The sequence below is a fragment of the Pantherophis guttatus genome, chromosome 1 (genome assembly GCF_059756535.1).
Source record: "Pantherophis guttatus breed Tessera chromosome 1, ASM5975653v1, whole genome shotgun sequence".
In the NCBI taxonomy this organism is placed as follows: domain Eukaryota; kingdom Metazoa; phylum Chordata; class Lepidosauria; order Squamata; family Colubridae; genus Pantherophis; species Pantherophis guttatus.
In genome coordinates this window covers 234,649,402-234,668,498 of record NC_142063.1, presented here as the reverse complement: position 1 = coordinate 234,668,498, position 19,097 = coordinate 234,649,402, and the positions used below count along the sequence as shown (strand labels likewise).

At 36.1% G+C, this 19,097-nt stretch overlaps 1 long non-coding RNA gene across 1 annotated transcript; it reads right to left on the bottom strand.

Moving 5' to 3' along the window:
* Positions 1-1,832: 1,832 nt before the first annotated feature.
* On the bottom strand, positions 1,833-15,595 carry LOC117660731 (uncharacterized). The gene is made up of 3 exons (XR_004589778.2): positions 15,498-15,595; positions 4,586-4,920; positions 1,833-2,331 (listed from the first exon to the last, which is right to left on the bottom strand). It is a non-coding gene; the product is annotated as an uncharacterized LOC117660731 (long non-coding RNA).
* Positions 15,596-19,097: the final 3,502 nt, after the last annotated feature.

Sequence of the window (19,097 nt, the reverse complement as noted above, 5' to 3'; positions counted from 1 at the left end):
TATATATAGAAAATTAGATTATAAACCTATTACTTTTAAAAACTGGTTCAGTAAAATCTTTTTATTCAGTTTCTTGTTTGCGTTACACTGTAAACTCTTTTGAATATTCAATGAACATAGCAACTGCTTATAAACAAAGAATATAATATAATAGTAACAAAAATGTAATAGTAATAGAAAGAATTCAATCTATCAAAAATATTAAATTAGCAATAGAATCTGTTCTCATACGGCTTGAATTGATTGTTTTGGTAGCCATAGAGGATAAAGAATTGCATGGCAGCAGCTGTAAAATGTTAGAGATTTTTATCCAACATAGAAACCAAGTGGATTAGCAGAGAAAGGAAAAACCCTTTTCCACATCTGGCATCAGAAGGCCAAAATACTTGTTGCTACTCCTGGATCAGGGCTTGAACAATATTTGCAGGCTGCTTATTTACAGGGCTGTTAAAATTGTAATGTCTTCCCCATTTGTTCCAACATAAACTCAAACATGGTTGCCCTTTAATTATCAAATATACCACCTTTACTTAATTATATTTTGCTATGCCACCTTATCTCTAGAAAAATTGATGTCCTAATCATGCACTCTATAACATATTTGAATATATTAAGCATTCTCTCTGAACTGAATGAAGCTGCATACATTTTTTTTCAGTTGTTCTGAGCATTTAATTATCTTCTAATACCATCTTCAAGGCTTCTGACAAATACGATTACAATCTCTAAATGCCTGAGATGTTTAGGAGCACAACTTTACTAGAAATGCAACTTTTGTATTTAAATATTTCCCTTGACAAGTCTCAGGTCTATCCCAAACAATGCACTCACAGTCAAAATCTATATGCCTCTTACACACTCTGCATCCTGACAAGCCTTTTACTTGAGTTTAAATCGAGCTGCCCTTGCAGATTTATTGTTCTAAATGTCCCTGTCGCCAGTCAAAATAATGCTATCACTTCTGAAAATATTTTCATTTTCTGACATGTACAGAGGTGCCATAAAATGGTGCTGACAACTCCATCTCTCACCTTCTACAAATCTTATCAAGACACATCATCAAAAAAAAACCCGCACACAGTCTATGACGGCCTCTGACAAACCTGAAACATAGCCTGCCAGCCTAGGAGATAAGGTCTGAAATGTTGGTTCGTGAAAAGGTGATAACAGTAACAAGGATTGAATGCATGTAGAACGTCACCTTTAGACAGCAGTAGGTTTCACTAGAGTCACAATGTAAGAGCAACTGTTTTGCTTTAAGTGATATGTGTCTTGACAACACTCAGACTTGTGTCTGGGAACATTTAAATCGCCTTCTGTGTACTTTGTCTGGGACTTGGGAAGAAGACTGGCAATCATATGCAATAGAAAAGGTTTCCTAAATATTGTAGATAATCCTCAAAAGTTATTTTAAATACGTTTAGGTATTTGTTAAAGCATCATTTGTACTTTAAGAAAATATAATGGATTGATACATTTGTTTGTTAAACTGAATGGCAAAAATGTCTGGGACAAAATGATACAGACAATTTTGTCAAGATTTTTTTCTTAAAATACAATAGATTGTTTTAGCATCAAAATAAAGCTGCACCTTGCTTTGTTGCTTTACTGTTGTTGTTCTTAAAAAAACTGCACAGTAGCATTTATTGATATATGGTGTTGTATCAAATCCATGTTTTATCATTTCACTTTAAAAATATTTTTTTTAAAAAATCCAATTCGTTTTTTTTTCCCATTTATTTTAATTTCATTCACTTAAGACCAAATTTTCAGTGCCTCTTGGTTTTTCAAACTCCTTTTCTCACATCATCATTTTCAAACAAACCCAGTCTTATAACAATCAGTGGAGATTACATTCTCATACAGTTGTACCATTTCTTGGTATAATGATTTATTTTCAAAGGTTTCACCATGATAGCTCTCCAACTTTGTTCCTTCCTGTGTATCACTGTTCAGGGTCAAAAGCTGGTAAAAGGGCTGGTCCCAGAGGTCTAACATATTTCACCAATGGAGACTCTGGCTTTTCACTTCTCCTTTTCTCCTCATCACTTTATGTTTAAAGAATAACAGATGTGGAAACATTTAAGGGAGGGGGGGAGGTCTAATTGAATTTCACATAACACAATTTAGCATTGTTTGAGGAAGTACCTAAATCAACAGCACATTTTCTAAAAGGGCCAGTCGCTGCCTAATTAGAACACCAAACGTGTGACTAATTGGCCACACTTCCACCAAAGAGAATCTCTGCTGCAGATGAACTGTTTGCTCATATGTCCAGTAGTTTGGCTGCAAGGTATCTGTGGCTTTTGGAAGAGTTGTGCCAGACATAACCTGGAGAAGAGAAACACTCGGCATTTGAATTGGGAGAAGGATCACACGCTAGTGGAAGATTATCAGCAGATAAATTATTTGATTCTTGAGGCTCTTTATTTGGCATACACAAATAGCCTGCAGTTTGTTAGGGCAACCTCCGTTGTTTCACCTCCTCCCTCTCCCTTTTTAGCATCTAATTAATTTTTCCAGCATCTAATTAAAAAATAACTTAATATTAGAAAAAAATAACTTAATATTAGCCCATTATTTCCCACAGGCAGATCTGCTTTTTGCATTGAACGGAATGTTTCCTTTTTGCACATATCCACACCCATTCTTCCCACAAAATAAGAACAAACATTATGGCAAATAAACTGGAAGAAAAAGAAAATTGTATGCCACACTTTTTTAGATTTGTCTGAAATGAGGAAAAAGTCTTGAAAAATTTATACAATTCTCTTTCAGAAGGCCATTTGTTTTGAGATGTTATCTATTAAAACAAAATATTCTCACAATGGGATTGGACGAGGTAGAAAAGTAGGGAGGTAACTTCAGATGGTTTCATGAATATCTGCTTATAAGCTCAATTTGTATGGGAATGTCCACAGGCTAAAGTTCAAAAATATTGGCCCAAGTCCCAAGAATGTTGGTATCATTCAGCTGATGCAATCTTCTGTACATGTCTGTTGACCACCTTGGAGTTTATTAATAGCTGTTATTTAGGCAAAAGACTTAACAACTCAGTTGTTAAGACACAAGTTTTATGATGTCTCATAACTGTTCTTCTGTGAATTGAAAGCAATCTCAAAGTAACAACAAAGCAAAATGGGACTTTAGATGCACTGCATTGTATTCCTGATTTAATTGTGAGGGAACTTCCTAATGGAAACTATGAATACTCAGGGAAAGATCTAAGACAACTTTGATTAGCAAGCAATATTTTGAATAGTTCAAAATACATCTTTCTAAGCTTACAAGGAGGATACATCACTCGCCATCTGACACTCTCATTTCATTGGTACCAAAAAAGCACCAATAAAGCACAAAATTAATGAGCTAAGTAAATGGCCACATCAGAAACTGGTAGCACATAGCATGGTTAGACGGCTTAGACCAGTGATGGCTAACCTTTTTGCTGTCGCGTGCCAAAAGTGGGGGGAGAGTGGGGGGGGGTTGTGCGTGTGCGTGCCCACACCCATAATTCAATGCCCACCCATGCCCCGCCCTCCCGCGCACGTTTGCATGCTCCCCCTGCGCTCCCCCCGCTTTTGGCATATGATGGCATAGTGGGCCCATTTTTCAGTCTCCCCAGGCTCCAGAGGCTTTCTAGGAGCCTGGGGAGGGCAAAAACAGCCTTCCTCAACCCCCCTGGAGGCTCTCCGGAGGCCGGAAGCAGCCCTTTCCCGACTTCCGGTAGGCCCAGAAGGCCCAAAAATCAGCTGGCCGGTAGGCACATGTGCTGGAGCTGAGCTAGGGCAACACTCGTGTACCCTCAGATATGGCTCCGCGTGCCACCTGTGGCACCCGTGCCATAGGTTCGCCATCACAGGCCTAGACGTTGATATTTGAATATAGACCTTTCAACATTTATATTTTATTGGTTTCTACTAATCTACCTGAAATGTTAATATATATTGCTAGTCCATGTAAAATATGCCACAGGCTAAATAATCATCTCAGGAATCCAGATAAATCTTATTGGACTTCCTCCTTTAGGTTCTAAAACCATACATTATGTGTGCAGTAGCTAAATTTTGTATTGCTGCAATGAAAGCAATTGGTTAAAGATGTAACAACATTGATTAAAAATCTAATTACTCTTGCTTTAAATATTACTTCTTAACTATTAATTTCTTAAAATAGTTACTTCTTAACTATTAATTTGTTAGGGGATACATAGTTTTTATTTTATACCTAATATTTTAGATTTACATTACCTACAAATGCAATAATATAGTAATAGAGGAACAGATGCTATATTACTATGATATTTATACTGTTATTTTTGTGACTGTTTTGTTAACCACTTGTGTATCATTATATCTGTCTGCTACACTCTGTCTTTGTTTAAAATTTAAGTTTAAACTTAAACTTCTGTTTTAAATTTTGCTGATCATTGACCAAATAAATATTACTGAATTACTTAGCTATAGTGTGCTCCCCCTTAAGTCAAGAGTATCCAATAATAGTAGCAAGGTACCAGTATGTAAAATCTATTAAAATTTGTCACCTCTTATAGACAGGAGCACAGTGGTTTGAGTGGTTACGATACCTGATTGGAGGCTAGCAAACCCATGTTCAAGACCCGAGAGCTGCCATGGGGTAGGGTGAGCTCCCATCCTTCACTCCAGCTCCTGCCAGAGACATGAAAGGAGCCCCCAACTGATGTTTCCAGGGCAACAGTGATGTCACTGACTAATCCTTCCAACCTGGAAGTGCCTCTGTGCTTCTGATACGAGTGCAAAAAACCCCTATTACAGAAAAGGTGAGGTCAGGTGACCTGCAGCAGATGGGATCAGGGAGATGTTGGTTCCAGCTGATTTAAGCACATCTCTTCCCCTCTAGTTTCCAGTCAGTATAATCTGCCACCATTCTTCTGTTGTCTTCCTAAAACATTAGACACAGTGATATGTAATCTGCTGGTTGAAAACAATGCAACATGAAATAACACAACAGGCCAAAAATGTAAAATACTGAAATGATTTGGCAGAATTGATTTGGAGGAGTCAGGTATGTGCTTCAGTTGAAAGGCTTAACTTTTAAGTTGCCCAAGTGAATATTAGGCCTATCTCTCTTCTGGAAAGTTGCTATTCCTGTGTTCAAATAAAAACATCTCAGCTGCCCGGCTAGTGGAATATAGGAGAATGTGTGACAGGGGTGCGTTCTACTTACCTCCGCTACCTCCGGTTTGCAACGGGAGCGCGTGAGCTTCTGCGCATGCGCAGATTGTTCATGATGACGTCCGGGCGGGTGGGCGGCCGTTACTACCAGTTCGCAAGAGCCGGACCGAACCGGGAGCAACCCACCACTGATGTGTGATTATGAAAGAGCTAGCCCAAAAATATATCAACTGAGTTCACTCCTTGATCATCTTGTGCCCTTCTATGCTGTATAAACTTCAAGGCAAATTGGGCAGGATAGGAACCAGCAGAAAATTTCTTATCAATAAGATTTTTGTCCTAATCCAAGAAGAAATGGACAGCATTCTAATCCAGTATAGCAGAAAGTCACTATTTTGTCTTACACATGTACACATACAGACAAATATAGGGACATTTTATGCAAATCAATATCCATTTTTTCCTCCTTTCTGCCATAGCCACCTAATAAATATTGTACTTGAATTGTAATGCACTCTATGCTTATTATGCTAAAGTTCTTAGGCACCCTATGGAAATTTTGGTTTCCAAGACGCTGTCTTGAAGCATATAGTGTATATTTAACTCTGGTGTATTAAATGAGCTAATTATTTCCTTAGAAACATGTCCTAATGGGATAATTATAATTTATCTCCCACAGTTAGGTGAAGGGTTGTTGCTTGAGGCCTTTTATAGCATTAATTGTTATACTTAATGTATATTTTAAGAGGATCTACTTTTGTTCAAATGGTGAAGGACTTATCAATTGTGGCAATTCTTAGTTTATCAAGTCTTGTTCTCTCTTTTTAAAAAATTGCTAGTTTTTTTCTCTGCAGCCAATTGGAATTTAGGTGATCTTTTTAATTTTCTTAATCCCACTTTGATTTTTTTTTAAAAAAAGAAATCAATATAGAGAATTTAAAAATAAACAAGAAATATATGGTTTGGTGTATAAAACCAACAATTTCTGTAGCAAATGATTTGAATGATCTTACCAGGAATGCCACAAACTGGCTAAGCATTTAAAGTATCTCTTATAGTATCACGTGGTCTGCTTTGTCTGCATCAAAAAATCAGAAGTTCAGGGTTCCTATTATTTTTTGAATATGTTCTCACAGATTTCTCCATTCAATATACACACACAACACAGACACATTTGAATTATATGGAGAGATAAAAAAATGGGGCTCATATTCTTAACAACATTCTGTGTGTTGGAGGGAAAACAAGCCTGCATTTTACATCTGTCCTCCCCTAAACTTCAGTTGTATCCATGATTTGTTTCTGTGACTTTTTAAAGAATTATTTTCTTATTTCCTGACAATCTAGATGGCCAGGCAATAAAATCTTCCAAAATTGCATATATTTACATTTTATTTAGTCAATGTGTCATTGATGGCCAGTTTTAAAATATGGATGTTCTTTTTGTGTACATCTCTATCAGGTTTTCTATGTGGCATGCATTCACAAATAAATGTGAATTATCCCTTAAGTAGATAAATTAGTTTAAAATAATAGCAAACAAGCCAGCCTAAAGGAGAGTTCAGTAAATCCACTGCCAGCATCAAGGAATTTTCACTTTTGAGAAGCAGTAGAAGAGCAGACGCATCTGCAATGAAACCCAACCATGTACCCTTCTTGAGGAAAGATAAACTATAGTGCAGACATGCCCTAAATCCTCAAGACCAATCCAGACAGCCAAACACAACTGCCTCCTGTCTGAGCCCCATTAAAATAAATATGATTCACTCATGAGTAACATGGGAGGGGAAATGTTGATTCAGTGCAGACTCTTGCGATACAAGGAACATGGCCTGGTGAACTTTCCTCCCATGCTATTTGCTGATGGCTGAAAATGGCAAACATGGTTGGATTTATGGCAATTTCAATTTTTGATTGTATGTAAAAGCAACATCGTATGCTGCTTGGTCACTTTCGGTTCTAATGTTTGCATTACTGCATACTAGCCCTCTGACCTTGTATTGGTTGTATTACTTAAGGCCTGGGTAGAAATGGTATTCAAAGGATAAGAGCTGGCTCTTAATAAGAGAGCAGAGGCCTACAGTCTGGACATAAGCCTAGCATTCTGACAGAGAGACAGCCAGTAGCAATGTCACCAGATTCTGCAATATATCAAAGAAGACCCTAGTCATATAGGAAAATGGCCTGTATGTATTTTTTAAAGTTCCATAATACTGAAAATATCTGTCAATAAATTAGGACTGAGATCCAAAATTGGGCATTCAGAGCAGAACTGACTCTATGCTAGTACATTGCTTACCATTTCCTGCCATCAAAGGAGGAGACAATAGCGAAAGAGTTGATAGAGCCCCATTTACTGAGAAATGAGGAGTTGAATTCCAGAGGTACCACTTCTCCATGGTGACTTTGGATCTCTGGAATGGCTTCTTTCTGGAAGGTCATCAAGGATGCGCTAATCTGAACTTCAGAACTTGAATTCACCATGGATGCTTTATTGTTTTCATTAATTTTTATTCAATTATGATATACATTTTGCTATTGCATTATTTTATCAATTTTTCGATGTTATACATCACCTAGTATAACTAAGTCCAGTTGACTGAGGTGGTAAATAAATCCACTCATTCATTCACTCAATTAGTTAAATGATTGCATTTTAAATTGGCATGACATCAAACGTCATGCAATGTGGAGGTATTACAAATTTAAGAAACAAATATCTGAATAGCAGAATACATTATGGGTTCAATACTGGTTTAAAAAAACCCAAAATAATTTCTAAGCTGGAACTTTTGACAAGCAGTTATAAAGACAAATGGCATTTTTGGTGGCTAGGAGCTACCTTTTGTTGTGGTGGTTGTTGTTTGCACTGTGGGGTGAGTCCAAGAGCTGTAGTATTTGGTGTGATAACACAAGGATATCATGCAAAGAAATAGGAATTGGATTTCCTGCCAATTGTGAGCAGTGCAATTTGCAGGGGACCCTGGGAGGGTTACAATAAAGGGGATTTATAAGCCTCCTGTGGCCTGCAAGCCATCAGTTACCTACTCCAAATAATACTCAGTTTATTAGCCTTGAGGGGAAGGGAAGGCCAAAAAGATGCTGTCACTATGGAACTCACTACTCATTCCTAAAATAATCAGCAATGGCCCAAGGCACATTTTTTCTGATTTTTATTTTCTAACCTTTTGATTTTAAGTGATAAACAAATGCCTAAGCAGAAAGACAGTATATATAAATACAGTGTATGAAATATAGTCTCTTGAGACTGTAGGCTATAAGCAATCAGTCAATTATTATTATAAATCAAACTAATGAATCAAATACTATTGATTGACTAAAATATATTTTCAATTGGACTTTTTTTTAAAAAAATTACCTTTTTGATACAGGAATTATGAGTGATCCTTAGAAGGATATTGGCTAATCTTTCACAGAGATCAAGTATTGCCTCTCCTGAAGCTCCCCATGGTAATACTATAATGCATTGCTTAAAAATGTTTTTTCATGTTATAACATTGTACCCATGTGTAAATCTAGTACATTGGTTAACTGACTGATCAACTAGATTGACTACTTGATAATTGAATGAAAGTCCAACAAATTGGCACAAATTTCTTCTCCTTTTTCATGTAACATGAAAGCAGAACTTTTGTATAATAAAATATTTTGAATTTTTGCTATAAGAATTTAATGTTTTGATAATATTTCATGAAAAAAAATACTTATGATACATTGCTATCATATTGTAGTGGCTGTATGCCCAAATTAATACTATATCCATAGATAGGTATCCATTCCTAATCATGATAATCAAAATGACAAAACATGCATGACACGCTTCCATTCAACCCATTATGACACGCTTCCATTCAACATCCACACTAGTATGTAAGAGATGGAATAAGTATCATGAAGTATCATGAAGTGATGATTCATCACTTCCTCTACCTATATGGGGGAGCCTATACATACAAGAAATATTTTTATTGACTGACTATAACCAATAGAGTTCTCAGTTCTTGAAATAATTATTCTTAAATAAATATTGTGGGGAAAGGCATGAAGCTACTGTAGATCTGATCTACTTGGTGGGATTTAGAAGTGGGTTCCAAGACAAAGTATACTTTTTTATCAGAAAAGAAACCTCTTTTTTTTTTCAGCTATAGCAACTTCTACTGATAATCAGCAGACTATTTTGAAAATTAACATTCTAGCAGATTTGTTTGGTGGTTAGATTTCCTATTTAGATGCCTACAAACTAACTAATAGCCCATAATCATAGCCTAAAAGACAATTCATAAACTTTTAATAATAATTTTAAAAGCCATAGAGGTCTAGCAGTGATCTCATTCTATATTTCCTGCTTGTTTTACAACATTGCAAAACACAGCAGAAAATCAACGGGCCCTCGTTGAAATTTCTAGGTATCATGGGGGCTTTGTGATTTCTCATAAATTTCTAGTTTACACAAGCACTGTGGAGGAGGAGGAGGAGGAGGAGGAGGAGGAGGAGGAGGAGGACCGTCTTAACAGCATTATGGGCCCCAGGCAAAGCAGTGTACTGGGGCCCCTACGACAACTACTCACAGGAATAAAAATGTAAATGGTCGATAAAATTAAACATATATTTATTTTATTGGCACTTCCAACAAAATCGGTGTTGAAACATTAAAAACAGCAACAACTAATCAACATGATAAACATTTGAACAATACACAAGGCTTGAAAAACACAATACTCAGTAAGCCATACAGTTGCTGTATTTCTATGATACAAGGTGCATTGAAGGATTAACATAAACAGATTAGTATGGGGCCCCTATGCTCATGGGGCCCATGGGCAAGTGCCCATCAGGCCCATGCATTAAGACAGCCCGGAGGAGGAGGAGGAGGAGGAGGAGGAGGAGGAGGAGGAGGAGGGAGAATTGTTTCTTTAGCTGAAAGCAGCACCATTCTTAAGACCACAAAGAAATGGGCTGTTGAGCACTTATATGACATATTTGTCAAATTATTCTTGCAATAGTACAAGTGGAACCTGCAAGAAAATATTCCTATCAGTGTGCTCTAGTGTATGGCTCTAAACTTTCCTAGGCACTCCATTATTTCCCCCAAATTTTACAACAGTATTGAAAATCCTATTAGTATTCAGTAGATATTAAGCATCTTTAATCCTCTCTGTTTGAAATTTGCCCTCCTTTTAAAACTAGTACCATTTTGATTACACAACAATTGATTCTCAAGTCTAGCAGATAAAAATAACCAATCATCATCATCATCATCATCTCAAAACTGCTCTAAAAATTTCTAGGATTTTTTTTTCAGGGGATGGGAGAGAAAAATTAACTGTGAGCTTTTACAAAAATTATTTTCTTCAATCCCACTGAGTGCTTCTGGCATTTTCCCCATCAAAATTGTTGAAATGAAAAGTGGTACCATTGACTTGTTATAACTGAATACGTTCACACAGAAGTGAGTAATTTATCTTGATCAGATGCACTTTTTCTATAACTAATCATCAGTTACGGAGAATGAGGATTCTGATGTCCTGCATAAATTATTCTCAAATGCATCTACTGTCAACTATACAAAACAAAATATATTCAGACTAAATAGCCTTTTACTCTCCCACAATCCTTCGGTTATAGCTTCATTTTTGCTTCATGAAGTTATGTAATTCAAAAGATTTATACATCTGTATAATTTTGTATCTGTAATGGCCTTTATAAGCCATTACCGATATTTTGCAAAGTCTAAATTGCAGTAGAACTGATTTATGAACTCTTGTTTGCCTTTAGATATTCTAGTCCTTATTATTCATATTCATTGCTACTCACACTTAACCTTTTGACTCCAATTCCTTCTTTTGAAAGATGCATGGACAGAGACTTTGTTCTTTCTAACATGTCTTATAATTTTTATCTGTTGTCTATTTTTCCAGCCATTAGAGGAATCCAAGCACTTGGTATCTAATTTGTTTACATTCTTTGTTTACTTTGTTTTAATGTTCTTCTTTCAACTCTCCCTTTAAATTCTTATTTCATCTTGTCTCCTGCCTTTTGCTTTTTATCCAAATGTCTTTCTAGGATATGGAAGATATAATGGTGCTTGAGGAATCATTTAATGTGCTAAGAATCTTGGGGTGAATGGAAATGGACACACAGCCATATACAGCAATGAGATGGAGATATGATGGTGACTTATTTTTGTCATTTTACTTAAAGGAATTTTAAAAGAAAGTCCTAACTCAAATATTAGCTCCCAAACCTGGATTTTATATAACTGTAAATGTACTGGTTCACAGTCTGGATGAAATAGTTTCTGGGAAATTTCTAAAATAGTAGTCTACTGTCATATTGTTGGGTTACTATTGGGTTACTTACACCCTATTTTGTGGTTGATTATGACAATTGTTCATACATGTCAATTCCTGAATGCAGAAAAAGAACCCTTCCAGCAGTGGTCATTGATAGAGACTCTTCGCTCTTCTGATTTTGCTGACACTGTCCAACATTCCAGCCCAAAGTCCAAACAGAATATAATATAACAGTGATGGTTAACCTTTTCGGCACCGAGTGCCGAAACTGGAGCACGCATGCATGCACATGTGCACGCCGGAGTGCCGGAACCCAGAAGAGAGCAGCTGGCTAGTGTGCATGTGCGCAGCGGCCAGTTGCTCTTCTGGGTTCTGTCGCATGCAAGCTGAAGACCATCTGGAAGCCAGCAGCTGGCCAGTGTGCATGCTGAAGGCCAGTTGTCCGGCATGCATGTGGACAATGGAACCCAGAAGAATAGCTGGCAATGGCATGTGTGCCCACAGAGAGGGCTCTGCTTGCCACCTCTGGCACTAGTGCCATAGGTTCGCCATCATGGTAATATAACTTACGGCATATCAATCTCAGGCCTTCTTGCTGTTTCTAGCCACTCTCTAAACCCCCAAATGCACAATTTATTATTTACCAAGACCGACATAGCCCAAGAACCATGTTCTGTACCTCTCTTGATGCTATAGTAAATCTGGTGGATTAGGAAGTCCTTGGTGGTTATTTTCAGACTGACAAATCGGAGTTTGGTATAGAAACATGCTAATTCTATTGCAGTAAAATGAAAATGAGTGGCATTAACTGTATACTGATGATTGAGAATTTCTTACAAATGAAGGAAAATATATGTGTCCCAGGATAATGTTGTAGTCGGTCATCAGGTCCAGAGTTTTATTCTTCCAAACTTTTGGATTTGTGCTGAAGCCCATCCTCAGAGAATTTCTGTAGAGAGAGAAGTTCCCTGAGGATGGGCTCCAGCATGAGTCTGAAAGCTCAGAAGAATAAACCTCCAGTGGCCGACTCAGATTGGATCCTGCGAGAAATTCTTAACCTAATTTTGTATAATCTTCAGAAAATCTTCTCTTAGTAGTATTTAGCATTTAACTGGAAAACGAAGTAAGTTCCATAATTTTGCTTACAAATCTTCAAAAAGATGGTTTCTTGAGAATAAGCATTCTAGATGGACCACTGCTGGCACATTCACCTTCAGAGCAACAGTGCTAGACTGCACATTTGCCTACTCACAAAGTAATTGATTGGAGTTGACAGGGTCCAGTCAACACATAATGTCAACATGTAGGAAATGGTCCCTTTTAAGAAGAACTTAATGATGGACTGCTGTTATCAATGGCAATCACTTATCTAATCTGCATTTTAGCTTTATCCCATAGCACTTTCTAGATTGTAAAAATCAGGATGCTATGGAATTCACTTTGGCAAATGGAAAAGTGCATTTACTGTAAATGGAAAATGAGCATGGATAGAAATAAGATGTTCATACAAAAGCATCCTTTGGCTTTCAGTCACATAAGAGTTAATATGTTTAAGGTACAAGTATAATGTACGGCTGGACTTGGATTAGAGATGCCCAGGTTCAGATCCACACCTAACTATGGAAATTAACTGGATGACTTTGGCTTGTCACTCTTTGTCTTAGCTGAATCTATTTCAAAGGATTGCTGTTGAAGGGATAAAAGGGAAATCCCCATGTAAGCCACTTTGAGCTCCTGGAGGGCAGACATTATGTAAGTCTGACATATAAATAAATCTCCTTTTTTAAAAAAAGGTCCTAATGCAGCCCCTCCCTTCAGCCAATGAGATCCTTTTACTGGCTATTGGGTGGGAAAGGTATAGCTGTCTTTGAGGTGGCAGATGTAAAATATGGATATGTAATAAAGTTAGACATTTATAGTGCTTCCAACTATCAGAATATTTTCTAAATCTATTTTAGAAAATAGAAGAATCCTTCTTCCTTCTTTCCTTTCCTACCTCCCCCACTCCCTCCCTTAGTAGCAAAATCTAGAAACATTGGCTGATCTAGAAAAAAACCCTACACAGGTTACTACTCGTATGTGAGAACAAGAAAAGTCTTGTTGTATAATCTAACTGAAGAACCAGGGGAAAATATCTTGGAAAAAAGAAATCTGAAACTACAGAAAATTACAGAAACTACTTAGCTAATGAAATTTGAGCTCAATTTGATTGAAACTTTACCTGTCTTATGCTTACCTGCCAATATGCCCCATACACTAAACAAAGAGTAGAGGGGTATATTATATAAAGAACATAAACATGCCGTATTGATAGTGGAATTTGTCATCATATATCATTCTGGTTTTGGAAAAAAAATCCTCATTGAGTTCTATTCATTTTGGAAATCTCATGTCTGACAACCATATTTAAGGTGCATGACCATGAAATGTATTAATACTGTATGTAAACTGTGGGTCCGGTTGTACTATTTTTAAGATGAACTTGTGAACCTCCTCATCAAGAGACAGAGGTACCATCATCCTATGAGTCTGTTTTCTTACTGGAAAACGACCAAACTACACTTCGACATTGCTTGGCTGTTCTAGATAAGAAATACTGAAGTAGCAATAATAAATTAATGGCCATGCAAGATGAAACTCCAGTTGCTCAGACGGCTGTCTCCACATAATCTGTATTTTATACAAAAGGAGAAAGAACTCTATGGAATCTCAGCTGTGACGGAGAAAACCTGCCAACACAGTGTGATAAGGAAAGTCTAATGTGCGTATTAATCATGTTTATAGCTCCTCATTTGCTGATATATTAGCTTAAACTCCCTTGACATTCTTTTTTTTAAAAAAATCTAGTAGATACATTTAATAGGATTCCTATTGTTGTTCTGAATTGGATTAATTAAAACAAATTGACCATGAGGGTTTTTACAATAAATCATATTTTGTTTTTATTACATAATATAGTGATTGTATTACAGAATATATAACAGTTTCAGAATGCCTAAAATAATTAACTCTTTGATTATTTTGAATTTTTACCTTTTTATATCTTCAAATTAATATCTTCCTATTTCAATATATTGGAGAGCTTTTCAAAAAGTAACTTCAAGTTGGTAGTATTGCAGAATACAGAATAACCAAGTTGGAAGGGACCTTGGAGATCTTGTAGTCCAACCCCCGCTTGAGTAAGAGACCTTGTACCATTCCGGACAAATGGCTACTCAATGTAAATTTAAAAACTTAAGTGATGGAGCACCCACAACAGTTTAGATAATGTATACTATTTAAAATAAGTCTAAATACTTTCTAAATATAGATTGTACCCAATTTCCTAGAATTGATTTGCTTTTATTTGTAGGAATTAAATGCTTTTTTTTTTCGATGGACAGAATTTATGATACAATTTTTTTTTCTTTAACTGTATCCAGTTTTCCCAGGCTTGTTCTTGCTTGCTTGAATAAAATAATGCATATTATTTTGAAAAATCATATACTTAAGAGAGTAGCTAAACAGACAATTGGTATGTTAAAGCAATACTCCATTCATTAGTACATGGAGTATTTCAATTTTCCAATTTGCAGTTGTTGCTCCTCTTCTAATTTTTGTTTATAGAAGAAAAATGAATAGTTGCATGTCTCGCAATGCACATTGTTGTTAATAACTTGAAAGCAATCACTTTAATTCATATTTATGCAATGTTCTGTCCAAAAATTGATTTCAGCACGTATGCTGAATGCAATGCAATCGTGTGTTAATATTCATATAAAAATGAAAGTTACTTTTGAATGATTCTTTACAATTACTGCCATCAATTCAAAATAAATGTCCTCCATATATCAATGGGAACATTTGCATGTTAGTCAAAATAATTTTGCTATACAAACTATTTAAATAGTTTCTTAGGTTTTCCTTAAACAGGAGATATAAATTCCATGTCTGGAATGGAATGGTCAGATGATGATGTCTGATGATAAAATAAAAGATTAATAAGAATTGCCTAATTGTAGCCCGTGTACCAGGAGTGGGTTCTACTTACCTTTACTACCGGTTTGCAATGGGATCACACACACACGCTTTCTTCGCTCACACGCGCATCTTGCTTCTGCGCATGCGCCTTGCTTCTGTGCATGTGCCTTGCTTCTGCACCACACAATTGAAAATAAGGATGATAATTTTTTGGCATACCGTATCAGCCAATAAATATACAAACAATCACTCCATTTACTATGCTATTTATCTTATAAAATATTTTGGGATAAAATGCATTTTAAATTTATCATTTTATCTGTAAAGTAGGATATAGAGTTTGCAATTGGCTTGTGTTCACTGCTTGGTTAGTAAAATATTTGGTACAAAGTTTGACCAGCAGTATAATGCTATTATAAAACTTTGTGATATTAATTACATTTTTTTTAAATTCAGAAGAGAAGTTGAATTTCTCTGTTGAGAAATGTATTTCTCAACATCTACATTTTTTGATGGAAATGTTAAAAATCTCTTTTAAACTGTATTTTACAATTTTCATTTAGGCTAGTCATACATTTTACTAGCCTTGGAAATCCAAATTATAACATTTAAAAATAAGCAAAATTCCCAGTTGCATTTTTAATCATACTTAGCCACAATCCTATATCCTTGTACCCAGGAGAGAGCTTCACTAAAATCAAAGGGACATATTTTAGAAATGACACATGGGATTGTAAAGTTAGTGCTCACTGACAAAGAGTTTCCCTTCGGCTGCTGTCTAGAAGGTTCTCTCTGTTTTCTTTTAATTTTTTTATTTTGGTTTCATCAACTGGTTTCCAAGCAAACACTGCAAGATTAGATGCTATCATGGATGAAATTTCCTGCAACTGGCATCTCAGGATAGTGACAACTGATTGAGGAAATCCTTGTTATTGCAAGACAACTCCAGGCAAAACTGGAACAAATTGCCATCTTCTCCTTCTCAGAACAACTGTCAAAATGCACTGTGGAAGTTAAAATCCATATATTAAAGGCCGCAGTTACCAAGAGCATGTTGGTTCTGTAAGTCTGGGTACATAATACATTGATGCCAAAACCTAACAAAGTGTTGACTGAATTCCAGCTGGTGGCAACATATGGTACATCAGCAAGCTTATCTTGGATACCTCTATGTGCAAACAAATGTGCATTTGTTCCAGCACCAGATTGATTTCTCCTCTTGTCCCATGGGAGACAGTATCACCTTTTCAAGAAAACCCAGCAAACTATTTCAGACTTCAGCCCTTAAGAATGAGGAGTAAGCCTTGTTCAGTGTACTGGGATATGTCCAAGGAAAAAACTACCACACTGCACTGCCAGCCTCCATATACCATTATCAAACTCAAGATAGTGTTTCTCCCAAGAATTTAACAAGAGAAGAAAAATAACAAATTGCTTGACAGTAACATAATACCCAGGATAGGCCAAGAGTGCCTGAAATCTATAACCAACCAACCTTTATATGTTCCTTGCAGAGACTAAAAAGTTAAAATTATCCATAACTACTATAATACAGCCACTTGTCATTATAAAAATTCAATTACTTTACAGTCTATAGCAGGGCAATATTCCAATGTATCAGTTTGTACAGTGCTTTAATCTGTTATAAATCTACATATAATATTAATCTATATTCATTTTAATGTTTCAGCTTTATGCACAGCACTTCTTTTTTTTCCATGAATTTGTACAAATCATGTCCATATGAATCCTTCCTTCCCTTGTACATGCAATCACACAAACAATGTCTGAAAGGGGCCGTATTTTAATTTTGTAGATCAGTAAATCAGGGATTGAAATGTTCTGATTTGGCCAAAATAAACCAAACAATATTTATATCAACAGGGCAGGCATTTGAACAATTTTCTTAGCCTGGAATTTTGTTAATTCAATCATGTAACTGAGCATCTCCATCCTACTTACAACATTGTAAAACTGATGTTGCTGCCGTCGTTATGGTCTATTGAATGAACCTCTGGTGGCTGCAGGAACAAGTTATTGAAGTTTTCCTGGCAAAATTTTCGGAGATGGTTTGCCATTGCCTCCTTCCCAGAGAGATGACTTGATCCAAAGTCACCCAGCTGGCTTTCACATCTAAGCCCCAAACTAGAATTCACCGTCTCCTGGTTCTATCCCAGGAGTCCCTCCACTGACTGTTCATTGCATTTAGTATTAACAAATTGTTTTTCTTGCATATTTTTGTCCTAAGGAATGGGAGAACTCTGCTGGGACAATCCAAAATACTAACATACACTGCCTTAAATAAATTTGTTTATCTGATTATGAAGGACTGAACTATGAGGCAATTACACTTTCCTACAATTGCCAGATTGCTTCCCCAGAGCCACTTCAATTCTATTTCCCTTAGACTGAAACAGGAAATAATTGATAAAATGCAAGCAAAATTCAGCTTACTTGTATGCAAATCAAGCCTAGTGAAATTGGGCACACATATATACAAATGTTTTCTCCTTATGGGGGATAACATGAAACATATCATTAAGTCTGTTTTAACTCCATGTTAATTTACCAAAGGTTCCCAGAGGAATTCAAGCCTGGATTCTTATATAAATAGTAGATATAAGAAATAGATTCTTATATAAATAGTAGATTATCAATACATAATGGGTAGAAGAATTCAGAAGCTTCTGACACTATAAACATAGGACCTGAACCACCACTGCAAATGTGCCACCAAATAGTTTTTGGAGAACTTTATTTCTTTGGCATTCTTTGCTTTGGCAGCAAAATCTGTCTGGTGAGTTTCATAAAATTCAGTTATCAACAGTATTAAGTATTTCATAGTTGCTGATGAGCAAAACCGAGATCCAAAAGTTCATAAACATTTCATTTCTTTTATAGGAGCAGACCCCTCCAAAAATTATTTAATTTTTTTTATAATTAACCAAGATATATGAGACTCTCATAAATAAGATCATTTCTATTTGTTTAATGACTTATTTGTGTCTGAAAGATTTGTTCAACTGGGACTGAAGTTTGATAATATTCCAGTATGCGAAAAATCCACAATCAGACACACTATTTTTTCCACATAAAAACACAATTACCTCATGTTTTTATAGCATTTACAGAATGATTAGATTTTAGCACCATGGGCCTATCTAAAGTTTCAAAATCACAGCTGCCTCTTTCAATGTGGAAAGACATTCTTTTACTATTTCCCCTCCCTGTCTCAGTTATCTATCTGCAGAAAGTTCACTCCTAATGCTAGTGATGAGTATGAAATAAGGCCTACCATAACTGTTAGGAAGTAATTTCATTAGAAGATAAATGACTCCACAGATCTGCCTTCTTGAATCAGTGGGATGATCCAGCTTCATCTTCTCCTCACTATTTAATCAAGTTCATGTATATGCTGAGGAATAATGCCAAACAAGGTCAGATAGTTGCTCCTAAAATGATTCCCAGCTTTGGACAGGCAGAGATTTCACTGTGAGAGAAGGACAGTGGAATAAATCAAGACTTGTGAATGACAGTCATTTGGCAACAACAGACAAATCTTCAGTGCATTGAATCTTAAATACACTTTGGCAGATAAATGCTATTTCTGAATGAACGTCATCCTGACATGCGAATAAACAACATTCTATGCAGATCTTAGTTAGTCTTA